Source organism: Ailuropoda melanoleuca, chromosome 5 (genome assembly GCF_002007445.2).
Source record: "Ailuropoda melanoleuca isolate Jingjing chromosome 5, ASM200744v2, whole genome shotgun sequence".
NCBI lineage: Eukaryota > Metazoa > Chordata > Mammalia > Carnivora > Ursidae > Ailuropoda > Ailuropoda melanoleuca.
In genome coordinates this window covers 23,733,456-23,754,712 of record NC_048222.1, presented here as the reverse complement: position 1 = coordinate 23,754,712, position 21,257 = coordinate 23,733,456, and the positions used below count along the sequence as shown (strand labels likewise).

The 21,257-nt window shown below is 37.2% G+C and overlaps 1 protein-coding gene and 1 pseudogene across 2 annotated transcripts in view; one reads left to right on the top strand and one right to left on the bottom strand.

Annotated features, from left to right (window-relative positions):
* The window catches only part of GMDS (GDP-mannose 4,6-dehydratase), a 605,111-nt gene that overhangs the window by 515,272 nt on the left and 68,582 nt on the right, over positions 1-21,257 (bottom strand). The gene's annotated exons all lie outside the window — the stretch shown is intronic.
* LOC109490158 lies at positions 12,384-12,596 on the top strand (annotated as a pseudogene).

Sequence of the window (21,257 nt, the reverse complement as noted above, 5' to 3'; positions counted from 1 at the left end):
ACATCAACTACTTATTTTAAAGTAAAATAATGGGGCAAAGTTGATGCCAAATAAGGACTCTATTTCTAAATATAAACTTAATGTAACCACTGTAAGCAAGATCAAAATTATAAAAGAAATTCTGCTGAATATGTAGAGGAATAATGTTGTTCAATCTCAATTTTCAGGGATTTATGGTCAACAAAAGAACAAAAATAAAAACTGAAATTTTTAATTCTATATATTATATTGGCAAGACATAATAGGACTATACCATGTGAATACTTATAAGTCATAGATAGGAATAGTATTTGAAAAACATACTAAGATTCAGAGAGAATTTGCAGATAACATTTTAGACCCCACAATCAACTTTATAGCAAGAAAAAACTAAAAATCATTCACTTTCTTAATATCGGAGACAACATCAAACTGTTACATTCACCAGACATAAATCAGCTACAAGAAACTGGAAGGCACTTTGGGAAACTGAAGAGTGAAACTGAAGTTACCATTATGATAAAAATAGCTAACCAAAAGTCCAGTTGATATAAAAAAACAGCCTAAAAATCCTCACAAGAAATAGCTCATTAAATAACAGTACACGTAACAATTTAAAGCAACCAGGCAGCCAAAAAAAAAGGGCAATATTGTTTTAAATCTTCTGGGAAAACAGAGGCACCACGTAATGATCAAAACTGCAATTCAATGAGGCCATTAAGAGTAACTTATTTTTCCCTTTACTTCCATAAAATAGTTGCCAAGACCTGTGGTTCTTAACTTACACCATCCTGAAGCAGAACATCATCCTCAACACAGACTTGGGAAACAGACTCAGAGAAAGCTCAGTCATGAGCCCTTTGGTCAGCAACGAGCCTCCCAACTACAGCCTGGATAGTCCTAGACTGGTTTAGAATGTGCTCTCTAGTGGAGTAACAGAAAATCCCATTTCTCAATGTAATTGTAAGAAAATCTTGTCATTTCTAGACCACTTTAAGTCCTTTATCCTGTCATTGTATATTCTAAACTAAGTAAAAAAGTACCATTTGTCCAGTTATCTTTTTGGGAAGACTTAAAACTCTAAAAACCAATACATATCAGACTGACAAAAATTACTACTATTAAGTATCTATCGATCAAAATGATAACATTAAAAATTACAAATACACATTGGTAAGGAAATTCAGAAACTCATGAACCTGCATTCAGGAGTCTGTCTTTTCAATCTGAGGAGTAAAGTATATTTGACTGTCACATAACTTTCAAGGGTCTCATGAGCTTCATAAAATGGGGTGATGAGCAGGTGAATTCTACCAAACATTTAAAGAAGAGTTAATACCTATTCTTTTCAAACTATTCCAAAAATATAGAAGGAAGGCTTCCAAATACATTCTACAAGAACCACAGACCAATATCTCTAATGAACACAGGTGCAAAAATCCTCAACAAGATATTAGCAAGTCGCATTTAACAATACATTAAAAGTATCATTTACCACAATCAAGTGGAATTTATTTCAGGGATGCATGGATGATTCAATACCTGCAAATCAATCAAAGTGACTGATTTTAACAAAACAAAGGATAAAAATCATATTACCACCTCAATAGATCCAGAAAAAGCATTTGACAAAATTCAACATCCATTCATGATAAAAACTCTCAACAAAGCAGGCGTAGAGGGAACATACCTCAACGTAACAAAGGTCTTATATGAAAAACCCATAGCTAACATCATACTCAATGGGGAAAAACAGAGCATTTCCTCTAAGATCAGGAACGATACAAGAATATCCACTCTCACCACTTTTATTCAACACAGTACTGGAAGTTCCAGCCACAGTAATAAGACAACAAAAGGAAATAAAAGGCAACCATTTGGTAAGGAAGAAGTTAAGCAGTCACTTTGCAGGTGACAAGTTACTATATATAGAAAGCCCTAAAGACTCCACCAAAAAACTATTAGAAGTAATAAATGAATGAAGTAATAAATGAATGCAATGAAGTTGCAGGATACAAGATTAATATGCAGAAACTGGTTGCTTTTCCATACACTAATAACAAAGAAGCAGAAAGAAAAATTAAGAACACAATTTCATTTAGGGGCACCTGGGTGGCTCAGTCCTTAAGCACTGGACTCTTGATTTCAGCTCAGATCATGATCTCAGGGTGGTGAGACAGAGCCCTGTGTCGGGCTCTGTGCTAGGTGTGGAGCCTGCTTAAGATTCTCTCTCTCCCTCTCCCTAGTCTCCTCCTCCCCCCGTCCTGCTCTCACTCTAAAACAAAACAAAAACAAAACAACAACAAAAACCTAAACAAAAAGAAAGAAAACAATTTCATTTACAATTGCACCAAAAAGAATAAAATACCTAGGAATAAACTTAACAAAGGAGGTAAAAGACCTGTACTCTGAAAACTATAAAATACTAATGAAAGAAACTGAACATGACACAACTAAGTGGAAAACATTCCATGCTCATGGACTGGGAGACCAAATATTATTAGAATGTCCATATTACCCAAAGCAATATACAGAGTCAACGCAATAACTATCGAAATACCAAGAGCATTTTTCACAGAACTAGAACAAATAATACTAAAATTTGTATGGAACCACAAAAGACCCCAAATGGCCAAAGCAATCTAAGAAGAATAAAGCTGGAGATATCAGAACTCCAAATTTCAAGATGTACTACAAGCCTGTAGTAATCAAAACAGTATGGTATTGGCACAAAAACAGACACACAGATCAATCAACAGAAGAGACAACCCAGAAATAAACCCATAAATATATGGTCAATTAATCTATAACAAAGGAGCCAATATACAATATACAGTGGGGAAAGGACCGTCTCTTAAATAAATGGTTCCAGGAAAATCGGACAGCTACATGCAAAGGAATGAAACTGAGCCACTTTGTTACACCTTAAACAAAAATAAACTCAAAATAAATTAAAGACGTAAATGTGAGACTTTAATCCATAAAATTCACAGAAGAAACACAGCCAGAAATTTATTTGACAAAAGTCCTAGCAACATTTTTCTAGATATATCTCCTAAAGCAAGGGGAACAAACATCAACTACTGGGACTACACCAAAATAAAAAGCTTTTGTACAGCAGAAGAAACCATCAACAAAATAAAAAGGCAACCTACTGAATGGGAGAAGATATTTGCAAATGACATATCCAATAAGGAGTTAATATACAAAATATATATTTTTTTAAAAAAATTACACAACACCAAAAAAAACAATCTGATTAAAAAAATGGTCAGAGCAGGGGCTCCTGGTTGGCTCAGTCGATTAAGTAAGTGCCTGACTCTTGATTTTGGCTCAAGTCAAGATCTCTCACGGTGATGAGATCAAGCCCCACACCTGACCCTGTGCTCCATGAGCCCATGGAGTCGGCTGGGGATTTTCTCTCTTGTGCTACCTCTGCCCCTTCCCCTACTCGCACTCTCCCAGTAAATAAATAAATAAATAAATAATAAATAAATAAATAAATAAATAAATAAATAAATAAATAATAAAATCTTTATTTAAAAAATGGGCAAAGTACCCGAATTGACATTTTTTAAAAGAAGACAGACAGATGACAGACATGTGAAAAAATGCTCAATATCACTCATCATCAGGGAAATGCAAATCAAAATCACAATGAGATATCACCTTACACCTATCAAAATGGCTACGGTTAAAAAAGAAAAAAGAAAAAAAAAAAAACAAGAAATAATGAAGATTGGGACACCTGGGTGGCTCAGACAGTTAAGCGTCTGCCTTTGGCTTAGGTCATGATCCTGGAATCCTGGGATCAAGCCTCACATAGGACTCCCTGCTCAGTGGGGAGTCAGCTTCTCCCTCTCCCTCTGCCCCTCCCCCCACCACTCTTGCTCTCTCTCTCACTCTGCTCTCCCTCTCAAATAAATAAAATAAAATCTTTTTTTAAAAAAAAAGAAATAATGAGTATAAGCAAGGATGTAAAGAAAAAGGGGTCCTTGTGCACTGTTGGTGGGAATATAAATTGGTATAGCCACTGTGGAAAATAGTATGGAGGTTCCTCAAAAAGTTAAAAACAGAAATACCACAGGATCCAGTAATTCCACTACTGGGTACTTACCCAAAGGGAAAAAAACCCACTAATTTAAAAAGATATATATATATATGCACCCCTATGTTTATTGCAGTATTACAAAGCCAAGATATGGAAACAACACAAGTGTTCATGGATAGATGAATGGATAAAGAAGATGTGGTATATATATATATACATATATATAATGGAATATTACTCAGCCACTAAAAAGGACGAGCTCTTGCCATTTGCAATAACATGAATGGACCTAGAGGGTATAATGCTAAATGAAATAGGTCAGAGAAAGACAAATACCATGTGATTTCACTTATATGTGGAATCTAAAAAACAAAACAAAGACCAGATACAGACCCATAAATATAGAGAACAAATTGATGATTGCTGGGCGGGGGGGAGCTACAGGGGTGGGGGCTGGGCAAAATAGGTGAAGGGAAATGGACAATATAGGCTTCCAGTTATGGAATAAATAAATCATAGGAATAAAAGGTACAGACACCATAGGGAATACAGTCAGTGGTATTAGAATAGCATTATATGGTGACAGATGGTAGCCAATTTGTAGCTACAGCATAATGTATAATCTTGTCAAATCACTATGCTGTATACCTGAAACTAATGTAACAATGTGCATCAACCATACGTCAATAAAAATTAAATTAAAATAAAAGACTGATGAGCTCTTATACATATTCAAAAGATAATAACAACAAAAGGGAAAGAGGGGATAGAGAAAGAATTTAAGTAATTTGTTCATATGGAGCCCCTTTGGCAAGATAAAATGACATTTCTAACACAATCTACAAATCCGATAAATTCCACTACAACCTTGTAAGAAATAAAGAAAGGTAGGTGTGTAGAAAGATGACATGCTCAGCCATATGCAAACAAGACCAAAAATATAATACAGAGAGAATTACTATAGAGTAAAGGGCCATGATTTTTAAAAACACAACAACAACAACAAAAAAAAAACAAAAACAGCTTAGGGTGCCTGGGTGGCTCAGCCGTTGAGCATCTGCCTTTGGCTCAGGGCGTGATCCCGGTGTTCTGGGATCGAGCCCCACACTGGGCTCCTCCGCTGGGAGCCTGTTTCTTCCTCTCCCACTCCCCCTGCTTGTGTTCCTTCTCTCGCTGGCTGTCTCTCTCTCTGTCAAATAAATAAATAAAATCTTTAAAAAAAAAAAAAACAGCTTAAAATAAGCAATCCCAATTAACAAAATTATGGTGAATGTATCAGAAACCACAAAATACTCTTTCTGGAATCTTGTAATGAAAGATGAAAGACAAGGATTAAATAAGGATTAAATTAAGGTAGCAAGAAGAAACTTTATGTTCAAGTTGGGAAATGAACATAAGGCAATCATCAGCAATGCCATCATGACCGGTATATACCGACTACCTATATCAATGCTATTTTTTGGGAAACAAAGATTAAATAAGGATTAGATTAAGGTGGCAAGGAGAAACCTTATGCTCAGGTTGGGAAATGAGCATAAGGAAATCATCAACAATATCATCATGACCGGTATTTACTGACTACATATAGCAACACTATTTGTTGGGAAACAAGGATTAAATAAGGATCAGGTTAAGGAGGCAAGAAGAAAACTTATCTTCAGGTTGGGAAATGAGAGGAGGTAATCATCACCAATATTATCATGATCAATTATACTGACTACATCTATCAATGCTATTTGTTGAAAAACAACTGTCCATTGGTCTCTCATGTTTCTGCACATCTTATAAGCAGAGGTATTTGAAAGTCCTCTTGTCCCAAACTATCTTTTCAAGGATGTCTGCATAATGAACAGCTTAAGAAGATAAAGTGTCTTCTTCCAGAACAAGTTTGTTTACTGTCCATCATAAAAGATTCAGGTTCCCTAAAATCAGGATTACTCTCCTGTAACATAGCCCATTGCATATATGGATCCCACCTTGCCATCTTCATATCACCCTGTAAAAACTAGGGCCCAGGAAATGACAGCAAGAAAATGTGACACTTTGGTTACCGCTTTTGCTATGAGTAATAAAGCCCTTTGTCTCCAACCCAAGAGTCTTATATCTTCTGCCAGTACCCATGAAACTGGCAGGGTAACTTGTTGGCTTGCAAATAGGACCTTTCACAGTTCTTGACAACCATAAGCATTTTATAAATATTATCCCCTAAGTATTATCCCATTATCCTATAAGGACAGCACTCCTACTATTTTCATTTCATAGATATATTCACTGAACAAATGTTGATCAAGTGCCAATTATGTGCCCAGTACTGTTTGAGGTATTGAAGATAGAGCTGTGAAAAATACAGAGAAAATCCTTGTCTTCGTGGAGCTTTACAGTAGACGATGAAATAAGTATGATGATGAAATTAAGACCCAGAGAAATATGTACTTTGCCTAGGGTCAAGTAAGTAATACTTGTAAGTAATGGAGCCACGTTGCATCTGAGCAATAGGACTCTCTGAGCCTGAACTCTTAACCACTATACTATAGTGCCTCCCACACTGTGGTGATAAAAAGGCCTAGTCATGAGATTCCAAAGATTACTGTACTTAGAATCATCTGGCACTATATCCCACTAAAAGAAACCAGGACTCCTAGAAGAAATATCCTTGCAACTCTGGAGCAGTAAAAAAAGGCCTAGCACACTTGTTCTGAAAGAATGCAAAATAGCCAGAAAGCTAACCAAGAATACTGGGATTATATCTAAGGATCAACCTGAGTCTTGCTCAGGCTTCCAAGAGGCCAAATTTGAGCATTACTGAAGACAACTGCAATGGATTGAAACATATGAAACGTGTTCTTTAGAATACTTTAAAAATATGTTCATTAGGGTACTTTTAAAAAAATTCCACATTTACAGGATGCTAGGTATTAATGGGATAAACTGTGTTCCCCTCAGTATCCCCTGAGTTGAAGCCCAGTATCCCAGGATTGTGTCTGTATTTGGAGACAGAGTCTTTATAAAGGTAACTAAGGTTAAATGAGGTCATATGGGTGAGTCTTAACACAACACGACTAGTGTCCTTATAAGGAGGCATCAGGGAATAAACGCAGACCAAGGGACAACTATGTAAAGACAAAAAGAAAAGACAGCCACCTAAAAGACAAGGAGAGAATCCTCAGAATGAAATCAACCCTGTCAACACCTTGATCTCAGACTTCTAGTCTCCAGAACTGTGAGACAATAAATTTCTGTTGTTTAAGCCACTTAATCTGTGTATTTGTAATGACAGCTCTAGCAAACTAATGCACTAGGAAACCACTTCCTTAATTTGAAAGCTGGTAAGTAAAGAATCAAGCCATTATTCTATCGGTCCTATATAATCTGTGATTTAGAATAACCAAACAGTTGATAAGGGTAAGTTCCTTTTTGTTTTTACAAAAGAATTATAGCTAATCAAGCAAGAAGGAATAACAGAACTAGAGTATCACCATTTGTAACACTTAATGAATAGATTTAGCCAAGGAACATTAAAGGCTGAAAAAATGACACAAAGAGAAAAGACTAAACAATACATACCTTCCTGACAGAGTATAAAACACTACCTTTGAAGTTTCTTGCGGGGGGGGGGGGGGGGGNGGGGGGGGGGGGGGGGGGGGGGGGACCCAAATCTGATCAAGCCTCTAGATTTAACTACCAATGTATAGGAAATACAGGAACATGTTAGATGACAATGTAGGTCCACAAGCAGTGAAATCCAGATGTAGAAAACCCTTTAAGACAATAGATCTGATTTCCGCAACAACGAAAAAATCCCCAAGAAACAAAATAACAAACAAAAAGAAATGGAAGGAAAACCAATCTCAATTCACAGACCTTATTTATACACAAAATTCAAACAAGCTGTTGCAGAGATAAAGATTATTGGAAAAATGCAAACACTGACTGGGTATTTGATAATATTAAGGAATTTTTATTCTTCTTAATTTTTAGTTTTTAATTTTTTAGGAATGATAAATGATATTGGGCTTTTTTTTCAGAGCTGTTATCTTTTAGAGATATAGAGTGTAGTATTTACAAATGAAATAAATGACATGATGCCTGAGATTATTTTCGAAATTATCAGGATAAAGAAACAGGAGTACATATAGCTGAAATACAATTAACCATATAGTGATAATTAACAAAGCTACATAGATGGTGGATATAAGGAATTCATAATGCTGTTCCCTCTACTTTCATATTTCCATAACTTCCATTATGAAAAGATATGGGGTTAGGCCTAGTGCATTGTAACCATCTTATCTAGTCATTTTAACAGAGGTGTGGAAGAAACACCAGCCTAGAGGTTACACACTTGAGAGCAAGCAGGCTTTAGGTACTAGGAAATTCTTACAACAAAAGCACACACAGGCTCCTTGGACCCCCAACAGCAACCAGGTTAGTCTACAATAGCCAGTGCTAATCCATTTTTTCCTCTCCAGGAAAAGGACCAAGGATTGGAATGACTAACAACCCACTGAAATTAGCCTGAAAAGATTAACCCAGTTTTCTTTCACAACACACCAAATGCTGTCTTTTCAGGGGTGTCTCATCCCTTCAAGGACAAAGTGTGGTCCCAGAGACACAGTCCCCCAGCTTTCCATCATCTCTGAAGATAACAGAAAATGACAAAAACTTACAACTACCCAGACAAGCAAATGCCAGAAAGTGGCAGACATGTAAGAAAACAGATGGAAGTAACTGGATTGAGAAAAACCAAAATCCACGCTTTAACTCAGAAAAGAGTCTAATTTGTCTCTGCATCTCCAGCAGGCAATCAATAAATGCACTGGGTTAACGAAAAAAATTAATAAAACTAATGAAACAGTGCTCCCACGACGCGTGGGGGGGGGGAGGGAGATGACTAGCACAGGAAAGGAAAATACAATCATCATCCTAAAGACTTCGAAATACAGCATCTAAAATAACTTACCAGAAGAGTCAGCAGAAAGTACTGAAAAGCTCTTTAATATTCTCATTAGAATGCAAGAAGACTTTTATGAAAAAGGTACAAAAAGCCATAATGAAAGAAGCAGCTAAGGGAAAAATGGGATAAAGTAAAAAGGAAGGTGAATGAAATAAGGAGGGAAACTAAAATTGCCCAAAGAGAATTTAAATCCCCACTAAAAGCAGTGAAGGGTGAAAGTGAAGTAAATTAGATTCCAAACTGTCAAAGACATCAAAGAAAAGACAGTCAGCAGAGAATGCGACTCTTGGTCTCAGGGTCATGTCCAGCCCCAAACTGGGTGCAGAGATTACATAAGAAAAAAAAATTTTTCTAATAAATAAAAATAAATAGAAGAAAGAGGGAATGGCAACATTACCGTAAGACAAAGTAGATTTCAAGGCAAAAGCACTAAGCAGAACAGTGATTACAATCCAACAGTCATTAATTTCTATGTGGAAAATATCACTGTGTTGAAAAAAATAAAAAGAATGAAAAGAATAAGAAGCAAAAGCTATCAGAAGTCCAAAGGAAGCTGAGCCTACAAAATCTAATGCCATTAAAAGAGCACATATCTCTCAATCTGATGTATTCTGTAGGAAAAAAATTAAAAAGCACGGAGGATTAGAACAACGTAATTGATAAAGTTAATGGGTTTGTATCAGACTTTGTAATTCACCTATAAAAAAATGCATCTTCCTTTTAAGCATCAATGGAACTTTTATTAAAAATGATAATGCATCAGGAGACAAAGAAAACCTCCGGAAGTTCTTAAGTATAAATGACACAAAGCCATAGTCTCAGTTTCCAAAGCAATAAAATTTTAAACAATAAAAAATATTAGAAATTTTAAAATACTACACTAATGAATAGCCCAAAAAAAAAAAAATCTGCCATTACAGGTTAAGTTTAAAAATAACAGGACTACCACTTATCAACACTTAGGAAATAAAATCAGGTACACTCCAAAGAACATGTATAGCCTTAAAGACTTTCAATATTAGACAAACAAAAATCTTCCTGTCCACTTACTGATACCTACAATTTCTTCCCCAAAAAGTGGGTGGGGGAGGGAATGGAAATTTTTCATTTACAGTGAGAAACTAAAGTCCATAGTTTAAGATAACACACTTCAAAATGAACCAGTTTTAGACCACCTGCACCCAGCTGATGGGTTGATAAAATATAACTAATACCAGATGCTTCCATGTTTTTATAGGGCACAGAGGTAAAGAGAGCAGGAAGGCAGAGAGAGTCACAAGTTTAGAAGGGTTCAAAAAGTAGACACTGAGGACACAGAGAAGAGTTTAATATGTATCCATTTTTCTTAGCATAAGTACTTGAATTCAAACATAAATTGAATCTACACAGACAAGTAGTACAAGCAGGAAGTTCTATTTTACATCAGTTACGTTGGGAAAATGAATTTACTTGATTGCCTATAAAGGTTGTGGTTGCTAATAGTCCTAATAATCAAGAATAAAGGAAAATATCTAGGTTTGTGAACTACTGCAGTAGCAGTTTTCATTAGGGAAATAAACCCTGTATTCTGATTATAAAATGGACAGTTCCACATCTGCTGATAATTAGGCTAACATTTCACTAGATTAACTTTAGGAATAGCTACCATTCCTCCTGCACCTGCGTGTGTGAGGAACTATGTAATACTTCCTGTCAACCTAAACACCAAAAGGGACAGGTTGGCATCACCAATTTACCTTGGAGCCAACCAAGTTCCATAAGGGCCAAAGATCATATAACTAGCAAAGGTGCAAGACGGGATTCCGACTGGTAGCTTAGTATCAGGTCATAGACAAACTACAGGCTCCCAGCTAATACTAATTAGTCATGTGGACTTGGACACTCTCACTTGTTCAATAAATATTTATTGAGCATCTTCTGTGTACAAGTTTGTGTTTAGATATGAAGGCTCAGAGTTTTCAAATCTCAAAAACTGTGAACAAATATACCAGCCACCTCATAAAAGTCCTTTTTTGTGTATAGAGAAGTTTCTCTCCATTCAACTATACCACACCAGAGCATCTGATTCATTATCACAGTCACCTGGGGACTAGTAATGTGAAACACAACACAATACAATCCTCTCAACGACCTCCCCCAGCATTCCTATGGTTGGTCAGATTTAGGAACCTGAAAAATAACTGCATTTTTGCTTCTTAAAATAGATGTTTTACTTATTAACATAAGTTAATTTAAAAAGTGGGAACTCAAAAAGAGAACATCACATCTTAAGTAGTAAGTATAACACGTTTAGGGTGACTAAAATATTATTAACCTTTAGAAAGGCTCAGCAAATTTAAGCAGTTTAATAACAAAAACATGGTTTCTGAGCTTGGGAGAACTAAATCAAAGCACTGTTGAACACAAAGAGAAATTTTTTTGCCATAGAGACATGCTACCTTGGCCTTAAGGAAGAAGACAGGTTTCCGTGTAAAGAATGTTAAGCAAGAGACATCAGATCCATTCTTCTGCAAATATTCCTGACGCAATCAGCATGGATAGAAAAAAAAGAGGGAAGCGTTACCACATGACAGCGGCTGCATCATTTCTCTCAATGAAGTGTCCACTCTAAGCAACCTTCCTACCACACTCACACAGTAATTTCCCAAGCCTGGAGGAATAGAGCTCCTGAGAAATGAACCTACTTTTGCTTTACCGCACACACAGTCAGGCACCCTGCCCTCAAAAGGCCATAAACAAAATGTCCAATAACAGTCTCTATTAACAATAATAGTAATGATTACATTTTATCTAAAACTTATAGAGCCCTTAAAACGTGTTCTAAGCACTTTATACTTATTAACTCACAAGTCCGTATGAACAATCCTATAAGATTTGTAGTACTCTTCTTTCCATCTAACAGGGTAGTCCCGTCTTTACTCCATTTTATAGATGAAGAAACAGAGGCAACAGCTATGTTCCCACCAAGCTATCTGTGTACATAACAATTACACAACGATCATACAAAGGTGCCTTATAGCAAAGATGCTTCCATTTGTCCTTAAGAAGCTGAAGCCAATAGATAGGACTCCAGGCAGAATGTGACTTAAGAAACTTTTGAGTCCAGTGTGGGGGGCCTCCCCAGCTACTATTCCCCACATCAGCCACCCAGGATAAAATTCTATTTCCGCTAATTAACAAAAAGTATCAAAACAGAATAGATTCTGATTCATTACATTTGTTCGCAAATTACATACTGACAGTTTTATACTGTCATACAGTAATACTGAGCATATTATCCAAACTTTTTGTTTATAATTTTATCTCACATCAAAAGAATTTTAGCTTTCAGCTAAAATTTTAGCTTTTCCATACTCCCTTCTTCTGGCCACATGCTCCTCAGAGGCCCTCTTAGCCACCATGCCTTGCAAAATTGACAAAATCAAGGACTTCCTGCTCACGGCCAGGTGAAAGGATACCAAATCCACCAAGATCAAGGAAAAAAAAAGGATAATATGAAGTAAGTTCGATGCAGCAGATACCTTTATATCCTGGTCTTCACAGACAAAGAGAAGGCAGAGAAACTGAAAGCAGTCCTTGCCCCCAGGTTTGGCAGTGAAGGAGATGAAATGAACCTGGCACACTCACTTGAACTATACTAAAATTCTAAAAGTTAAAAAATAAAAAAGAATTTTAAACACTAGAAAGCTACAATAAGGTAATGCAACAATGGTCAAAAACAGACCTTGAAGTTGGAAGTCTAGGCTCTTACTAGCTGTGTGACTTCAGCTAAGTCATCTCACTTTTCTACACTTCATCGGTGAAATGGGTACAGGCCTTCAAGAAGTGGGGCAAAAATTAAAGCATGAAGTTCCTAACAGAGTATCAGGTAGAACAACTTAGTTTAGAGGAAATGGGGGTGTGGGGTGGTAGGGAATACACCAGGGAGGAAATAGGGGAACATTCACAGAAACCATATAATGGCTTAGCTTAGGGCCAGGTGTAGAGACAACCCTGATCTGCCTGATTTAGGACACTGAAAACGACAATGGAAGCAAGATAGGTGGAAGAGAATTATCCTAAGGAAATTCTTCTTCTCTCACCCTCCCTCCTCAGAAGTCTACCTCCTGCAACCTAGGGAGTAAAGTGGGAGATGGCCTGGAAGCAGCTGCCAAAGTCCTTTCCCCAGGACTGGTACCACCCAGCACTAGGGCTCCACGCAGCTCTGTTCACAGGCTATAGTACATACAGGGTTCAGGAGTAAGGGACGGCCAGATGAAAGGCCAACCACAGATGGGATATCTTAGAAAGGTATGGCCATCAAGGTAAAAAGAGAAGCAGAAAAGCAACATAAGCAGGTAGGAGAGTCAAAAGAAGAGATTTTATTTTAGAAGATGGACAATCTCAGAAAGATTGTAGGCAGGTGGGGAAAAGAGCAACAGGAAAGAGTACAAAATAAGTGGAGCCAGACTCAGAAAGAACAGTATTTGGTAAAAATACGACAGCTAGCAGGGCCAGCTTTGGGAAAGAAGAGGCATGTCTTCCTCTTCTGAGACCAGAGAAGAGAGGGACCATCAAACTACAATAAGATTTTAAAGGGATGAAGTGTGATTTGCCTAAGGATTGGCTTCATTTCAATAAAGCAGGAAAAACATAATTTGCTAAAAGGGATGGGTCTGTGGTAAAACCTGGAGAGATCAGGAAATGGGTTTGCAGCACTGGCCATGAAGAATAACTCTGGACAATGATAGGGACAAAAGTCAGATTTAACAGAATTTTCCTATAATTACCCTTTCCACTGTCTGAACAGCCATATGCCCTGATTTCTCCCCCTGACAATGATGTTCTGTGGCAAAACATATCGTTGGAAATATAATCTTTGTTAGAAGATGATCTATACCATGACTACATATGGAAAAACAAAGATGCCATTATCATAACAGCATAATTGGAAAACTCTCTTCTTTCCCCGAATAACTTCTTTGTACAGCAATTTACTCTTTAGGACATAGCAATGAATAAAAATGCCAGCTGCCTTCAAGAACGCTACCATCTAATCCCAGAGATGAGAAATGCAAACCACCATAGTACACATAGAAAACCATGATAAAGATGGTAAAACACAGTACAATATATAGAACAACCCGAACTTAAGTCCAAGGTAACTAATTTTTAAAAAGAGGCAGTTGGTCTTCATAAGAAATTTAAAGGTATCTTTAAAACTTTATTTCAAGAAATTTCAGTATCAAAATCCATAGAGAGTACAAAAGGGTTATGCAAAAAAAAAAAGACATATATATTTCTTTCTTTATTTTAACATTCTCTATTTTGAAATTGATTAAATGCCAAAGTAAATAAATTCTTACTTAAAAACAGAAATGAAGTTTAAGATGATACACCCATCTGATCATACTGAAAGATGCAATACAACTGTGCCACAATTTCTTGACAAGGGTCAATCATGAAGTGTGGGTTAAGTGCAGGTAGATTAAGCAATTCTTCTCATTCTGTGGTCTCAGCGACAGCAACCAGGACACTTCAGGACTGCTGGGAGGTGCAGAATTGAATCAATGAAAGCCAGAGAATTGGCAAAACTGGCGACCAGCAGAGGCAGAGATGCCAGAGGTTGGGCAACGTCAAGGCATATTTCAAAATATCAAAGGAACTCTCTCAGGGAAATAAAAGAAGAATAATGTCAGAATCTCACCTTACAGAGCCCAGACCAAATAAAAACAGCTGGATCTTTCTAGAGAGACTCTAATGCTGCAGAGAAAGGTATATAGCAGAACTAATCTGTTTTCTTAGTTGTTCTCCTGGCCAGGGGCTAGGTCTAGTACAGTAACCCCAAATTTGGTAATAAATCCTGATCTTTTCATCATTTAAATTTTTAAAGAAAAAAAGGTATTAGCAAACACAAAAATGGCTTGGCAAATAAAGTTCAGGACTCAAAAGCTAATATGAAAGTCGAATTTTTTTGCTTTTTCCTCACTGCCTTAAAAAAAGACAACTGTGTGATAAAGCTATATGACTGTCAATAATGTCTATACTTCACTACCTGAGTAACTTGTTCCTTATAAAAATAAACATAAACAAATGCCAATTAAATAAATACAGAGCAGGATGCCACTTTCAAATAAATGAAAGCCAGTGTGGACAAATCCTCCCAGTAATTCCTAAGAATTTTCCTAAAAAATTCCTGAGAATTTTTCTGAGGTTTCTAAAATATTTGATAAAAAAGATTTCTTTCTCCAATGTTTTTAGACCATTAGAAGCACCAGAGACTCCAACAAGCATACCTCATTAGGTATTTCCTCTCCAAGACAGAGTATCATTATGAAAGACAGATCTATGAAATCCCACTTCTATTTTTTTTAATTTATTTATTTGTATGAGAGAGAGTGCGCACGCACTGGGGGGGGGGGAGGCAGAAGGAGAAACAGACTCCTCACTGAGCAGGAAGCCTGATGTGGGACTTGATCCCAGGACCCTGAGATCATGACCCGAGCTGAAGGCAGATGCTTAACTGACTGAGCCACCAAGGTGCCCTAAAATTCCACATTTAAAAGGATTCATAAAAAAGGTACATATCAACAAGCAAGATAAATACCACTTCTCAATTTTTAATTCCCACTCACACTTCTCTTCAAAAAAGTGTCTTTCCATTCGGTAAGTGGAATCTCTCTATTCATCCAAATGACCAAGAAAAACACTTCGGATTCATCCTTGACTCGTCCCCTTCTTTTTACTCCTCAAATCTAATCCATCAGCAAATCCAATCAGTTGACCTTCAAAATACCACACAGATTAGTCTACTTTTCTCCATCTCTCCTGCCAGTACTCCTATCCAACCCACCAGCACCTCTAGCCTAGACTACTATACAGGACTCCTAACTGGTACATTCTTTTCTATGCTTGACCATTGTAATCCATGTTGCAAAAGTGATAATGAACCATAAATGAGTTCACACCACTTTCCTGACAAAAACCCATCCAACAACTGGCCCTCAGAATAAAACCCAACCTTATTAACAAGGTCAAGAAGTCCTGAGAGGATCTGACCCTTGCCCACCACCTAGCTACTCTCTCATCACTAACTCATTATGCTCCTGGCCTCTTCTTGTTCCCAAAACATACTAACTAGGCTTGTTGCACCTTGAGGTTTTCACATTTCTGTTTGTTCTATCTCAAAGGATATTCTCCAATATCTTTAGAATTCAACACAAATCTCATTTTCAGAGAGGCCATCCCTGACCTAAAGCATCTTGTTAACTCTCCAGCACAGTGCTTCTCAAACTAACTGTGAGGAAGGGAGGCTTTTTTTTTTTTTTTAATTCCTGATCTATCATGTAACTATTCTTTTTTTTTTTTTAAGATTGTATTTATTTGAAATAGAGAGAGAGCGAGCAAGCACAAGCAGGGGGAGCAGCAGGCAGAGGGAGAGGAAGAGGGAGAAGCAGTCTCCCCACTGAGCAGAGAGCCCAATGTGGGACTCGATCCCAAGACCCTGGGATCATGACCCAAGCCGAAGGCAGCCAGTTAACCAACTGAGCCACCCAGGCGCCTCTTTCATGTAATTATTCTTTTGTAAAATACAGAAAAATTATTTTCTTTTTAAAATGGAATTTTAAAAAGTCATACAAAACAGAAGTTCAAAATTTTAATTATTAATAGTGTCAATGGTCAAAAATCTTCTCTATCACATTACTATGAGTCTCTCTCACTTTCTGTACTCATCCCGTTGTGAACTGGCACAACTGTGAGCAGATTAGACTATGATACTTCTCCAGCATGTCACCATGCTTTCCTTAGCACAGCACTTAGCACACTCTAGAACCACTTACTTGTGTGTTTGTCTGTAGTGGCCACTATTCTCAGCACTGGAATTGCAGCAATGAAAGAAAGAGACAAGATCCCTGATTTCTCAGACCTCATGTTCTATGGGGAGTGGTTATTGGTCAAGACCACAAGGCAAAAACCTGATTTGAACTCAGGCCTGCCTCCAAGGTTTTTCCTGGGTTCCGAAAAATGCTCAGCACTCAGCTAAGCAGTGAAGTATACAAGTTCATATGCATCATCATCTGTTTCTGAAAATATTGCATATATAATTGTATATCCTTCACTTTACTTCTAAGTAAGTATCCATTCAGGTATCAACTTTAGGGCCCATCAGTGTAGAAGAATTAAGCTACATCTTTGACCAGTGTCTGGAGACAATGATGATACTCTAACAGTCCCTTTAGTCACTTCTATGACTTAACTATAAAGATCTGTACAGTCTCTCCTGCTACTGTTCTTCTACCCTACATGCAGGTTTCTTCACCCACTTCCCAGATCAGTAGTAATGATATTTAGGATTTCTCGCAAGACGTAATCAGTGCCTCAGCAGAAAATTCCAGCTGCCACCCTAGGGCCATTTTTAGAGAACTGGGGCCATGATGATGTTATACCTATTAAATATATAACTCGGTTTCCTTAGCCTTCACTGGCTTGTGATTAAAAATAAAGTCCATTCAAAACACATCGGCCGACATCTATATAATGAGCAGATCCTGAAGCACGGAGGAATATCTCACATATGCTCACACTTTTGCCACTCCTGTTCAACCAACCTACTGTCTCCCCAAAACTCTCCATATTGTTATTATTCCCACTTTACAGGTGAGAAAACTGAGAACTAGATATATTTAGTAAATCTGTCAAAAAATAATTACTGTATATTTGTTAAAACTTTATTCTATTAAATACAATGTTATATCCTCAACAAATAGTTCTCAAACTTGCCTAGGCTTCAAATCACCAAAGCAACTATTATCCAAACTGCCAGTGTGGTTCTAACACAGCCAAACTAGCACTGAGAACCAATGTACTTCACCATGAAAAACCAAGTGCCTAGGGACAAAAACTTTAAAAGAATATAGGAAAATGAAAGGTGCTCATTCTTGAAATTTAAGGGACTATTTTAATGTTTCCATGTACCATGTTATTAGAATATTATTTGTGCAGCAATTCAAAAATCACTTTTTATGTTATTGCAATGTAGGACTGAGCCTATCCCTAAAAATACCAAGTGCCAATTAATGGATCCTGGCACAAGTCTACCTATTCAGTTTAGTTGATTTCCAAAATAAAGCCAAGGGCACTAAAGATTTCCATTAAAGCAAATGAATATCTAGAACCATCTGGATGGAGGGGATCTGCAACAAACCCCAACAATTACTTCTGCAAAAACAATGTGCTAGCTAGCCTTCCTATAATAAACATTCTAGAAAAACTTCTGCTCTATATTTGGTGTCCCCTCCAGCTGCCTTCAAGCATTTACTCTAAGACCAGTCTACACACTGAAGACCATTGTTTAATTTTGTTCACTAATTTAAAGAAAAAAAATCCATTTCATCAAGCAAGGACTAGAAACCACAAAACCGCCTACATACATTCACTTATCAAGATCTGACTAATCAAGGTGTAGGACTTAAATCACTAGTACTAATGTACTAATATTCACTAGTTGCTGGTTTCTAAAGCAAATGAGCACCTAAAAAAAGTCTTTACTTAGGTATCTGCCACATTTCACAAATGTGGAGATATATATATAGATATATATATAGATATATCTGTATATATTTATTATATACAGTTATATATGTCATATATTTGATACTTTCAACTAAAAGTGACGTCTACCATTAACCATTACTGATACTCTATGTTTAAAAACAATGCTTTAAAAACATTGCCAGATCATTAAAATATCCTAAAGTATTCTTGCTCTTTAGGTAATCACACTTTATATCTTACTACATATCATGTCTCCTTTATTGATTTTGTAACAGCATTATTTAAGACCTGAGATGTTCTTCATTCACAAGTCAAGTTCACAAAAGAAACAAGTAAGTTGGTTTCAGCTGAACCTTTCTGCACTGCGGCAGGAGAGAAGGTGCCGCCAGTTGGTAAAACACTCCTAACACAGGCCAAGGACAGACCTGTACATGGACCTTCAGATTCTGCTTCAGCTCCCACCCTAGTGGTCTGGGACAAAGTCACAGGCACCAGCAAAACCCATAGCATGCTGGGAAACAAGTTTCATTCTTTTATTCATCACCTAACAAGCATTCACAGTTCTCTGGATTTGATTTACCTGTGGCCCCATTAGTCACAACCACAAGATTGACTTTCCTCCAAGTAGACCTACGCTACTCCTTGGAGAGGTACCAAGCTCTTAGACAAAATACAAAATGGAAGGTGCACAACAACGCCTCACAGTCTTCCACGATGAAAATACTCATATCATGAGAGATACAGTGCTAAGTGCTTGCGATCCATCATTTCCATTTAATCCACCCACAAGCCTAGGAAAACAGTACCGTCACTATTCCCACTGTTCAGAAGAAAACATTAAGGTTTAAAATGAAGTTAAGAAGCTTTTGCCTAAAATAACATGTAAAACAAGTAAAACAGTGAAGATCTGAATCCTGGGCTGTGACTTTTATCTATCTTTGTTTCACTATAATAGATAATATAAAATGGCATCCATATTAGGAGGGAATAAGTAATGGTTTTCAAGCTGAAATTGCTTTATTCAAAGGGACTATCACTTAAAAATGTTTTCAACATAGCCAATTACTAAAGAGCAGAAAATTACAGATTTAAACCAGCGCTCTCATTTCAGAATCAGCGAATTCAATTTTTGCCTCTAAAACACTAGACAACAATACTCACAAGTCACTTGCCAGGAAAGCAGACCAGGCTCCTTGCAGAGCGTTCAGCTTAGTATCGACACAAACAGCACTTCTCGTCCAGACCCATTAATAACTGACAAATTAACTACCTATATACACTCAAGCTGGTTTCTCTTCAGGCTGACAGCTGGCCACATTCTTAGAGGAAACACACCCACTTCCACAGAGGAGGGACTTAAAATAAGGGGGTAATTAGGGTGCACAAGGGCTCCTACGCTGCACACAACTGGAATATGGATTTTATTACCTTCCCTAAATGCTCAGAATTCTCTTACATATAAAGTCCAATTTAGCTAAATTCATCAACGGTCAAATAGAAGTAATTTTAGCTTTTCCATATTTAATACTTCCAAATCCAAAGGTAATTTAAAGCTGCCTATAAAAACAGTATCAAGAACCTTCTTTTAGTCTCTCCAGCTGCCTCACTGAAATGTCTGAAACTATTCTATAATGGTCACATAACCAGCCTCCCCCCTTGAATTCCAAAATACGCTCTATTTGGATACCGACTGGGTTCATCACTGAGGTAGGACAAGGTAGTAAGAGGTTTTAATTCTTACTCTTCACAGCAATGAGATATTTTCCAGGTAACTTCAATTCTAAAGAATTCAATAAATAGCTATTGCCCCATCTACAATGACTGAGGTTCTTTACTAAGTGCTGCAGGGGTATCAAGATAGGTAAGCCTCACTTCTCAGGGAGTTTAATGTCCAGTAATAAGGATAAGCCAATAATCAATGAGCTGTAACATGCCGCAGAGGATTCAGAGGAGCTGAGGGCACAGCTGGTAAAGGAGGGACCAGGAAGCCTTCCTAAAGTACCTGACACTTGAGCTGGGTCATGATCAACAGTGGGAAAGCAACGGAGCAAGACCCCACACAGGAGGATGCCATTCCCAAAAGTAATAATGTGGGTACATGAGAAAGGTGAGGCAGGGTAAAAAAACAGTCAATCATCCATTAAGGCCAAACTTGTGATACAAATAAGAGATAAAACAGTGATGATTTGTGGAAAGGCTAGAAAGCTAGTCTAAAGCATTTAAGTTAATTCACAGTATCAGTAAAGAAGAAAATTGACCTCATATTTATATAAACTAGTAGGGAAGACTGAACACAGCACAATCAATGAGACTGAAAAATCCCGGGTGAGAATTAATGAAAACATAGACAGGGACAGTGGTAATAAGAAGGGACAAGGATAGATCAGAAAAATAAAGAGAACACATGGTGATAAAGTGGTATGAGGGTAAAAAAAAAAAAGTAGTAGAAAAGCATTCAAAGAGAACTGGTATTTTGAGCCTGGGTAACGAGAGACAAATCAAGCTAATAACAACTAGGAGTTGAAGTGAATGGGGGAGGGAGGGGTGTGGAGGTCAGGAGTGTAGATGTTTTTTTAACTTGTGTCAATTCTGAGATTTAGGGAGAACATTCAGGTAGAGATATCAAATGGACAACAACAAATGCAGGCTGATTTAATCTTTGGAGGGTTAATTTTCCAATCCATAATGATGATTCCCAAATCTAATATGATTTGTCAGAATCAACTAGGGAGCCTATTC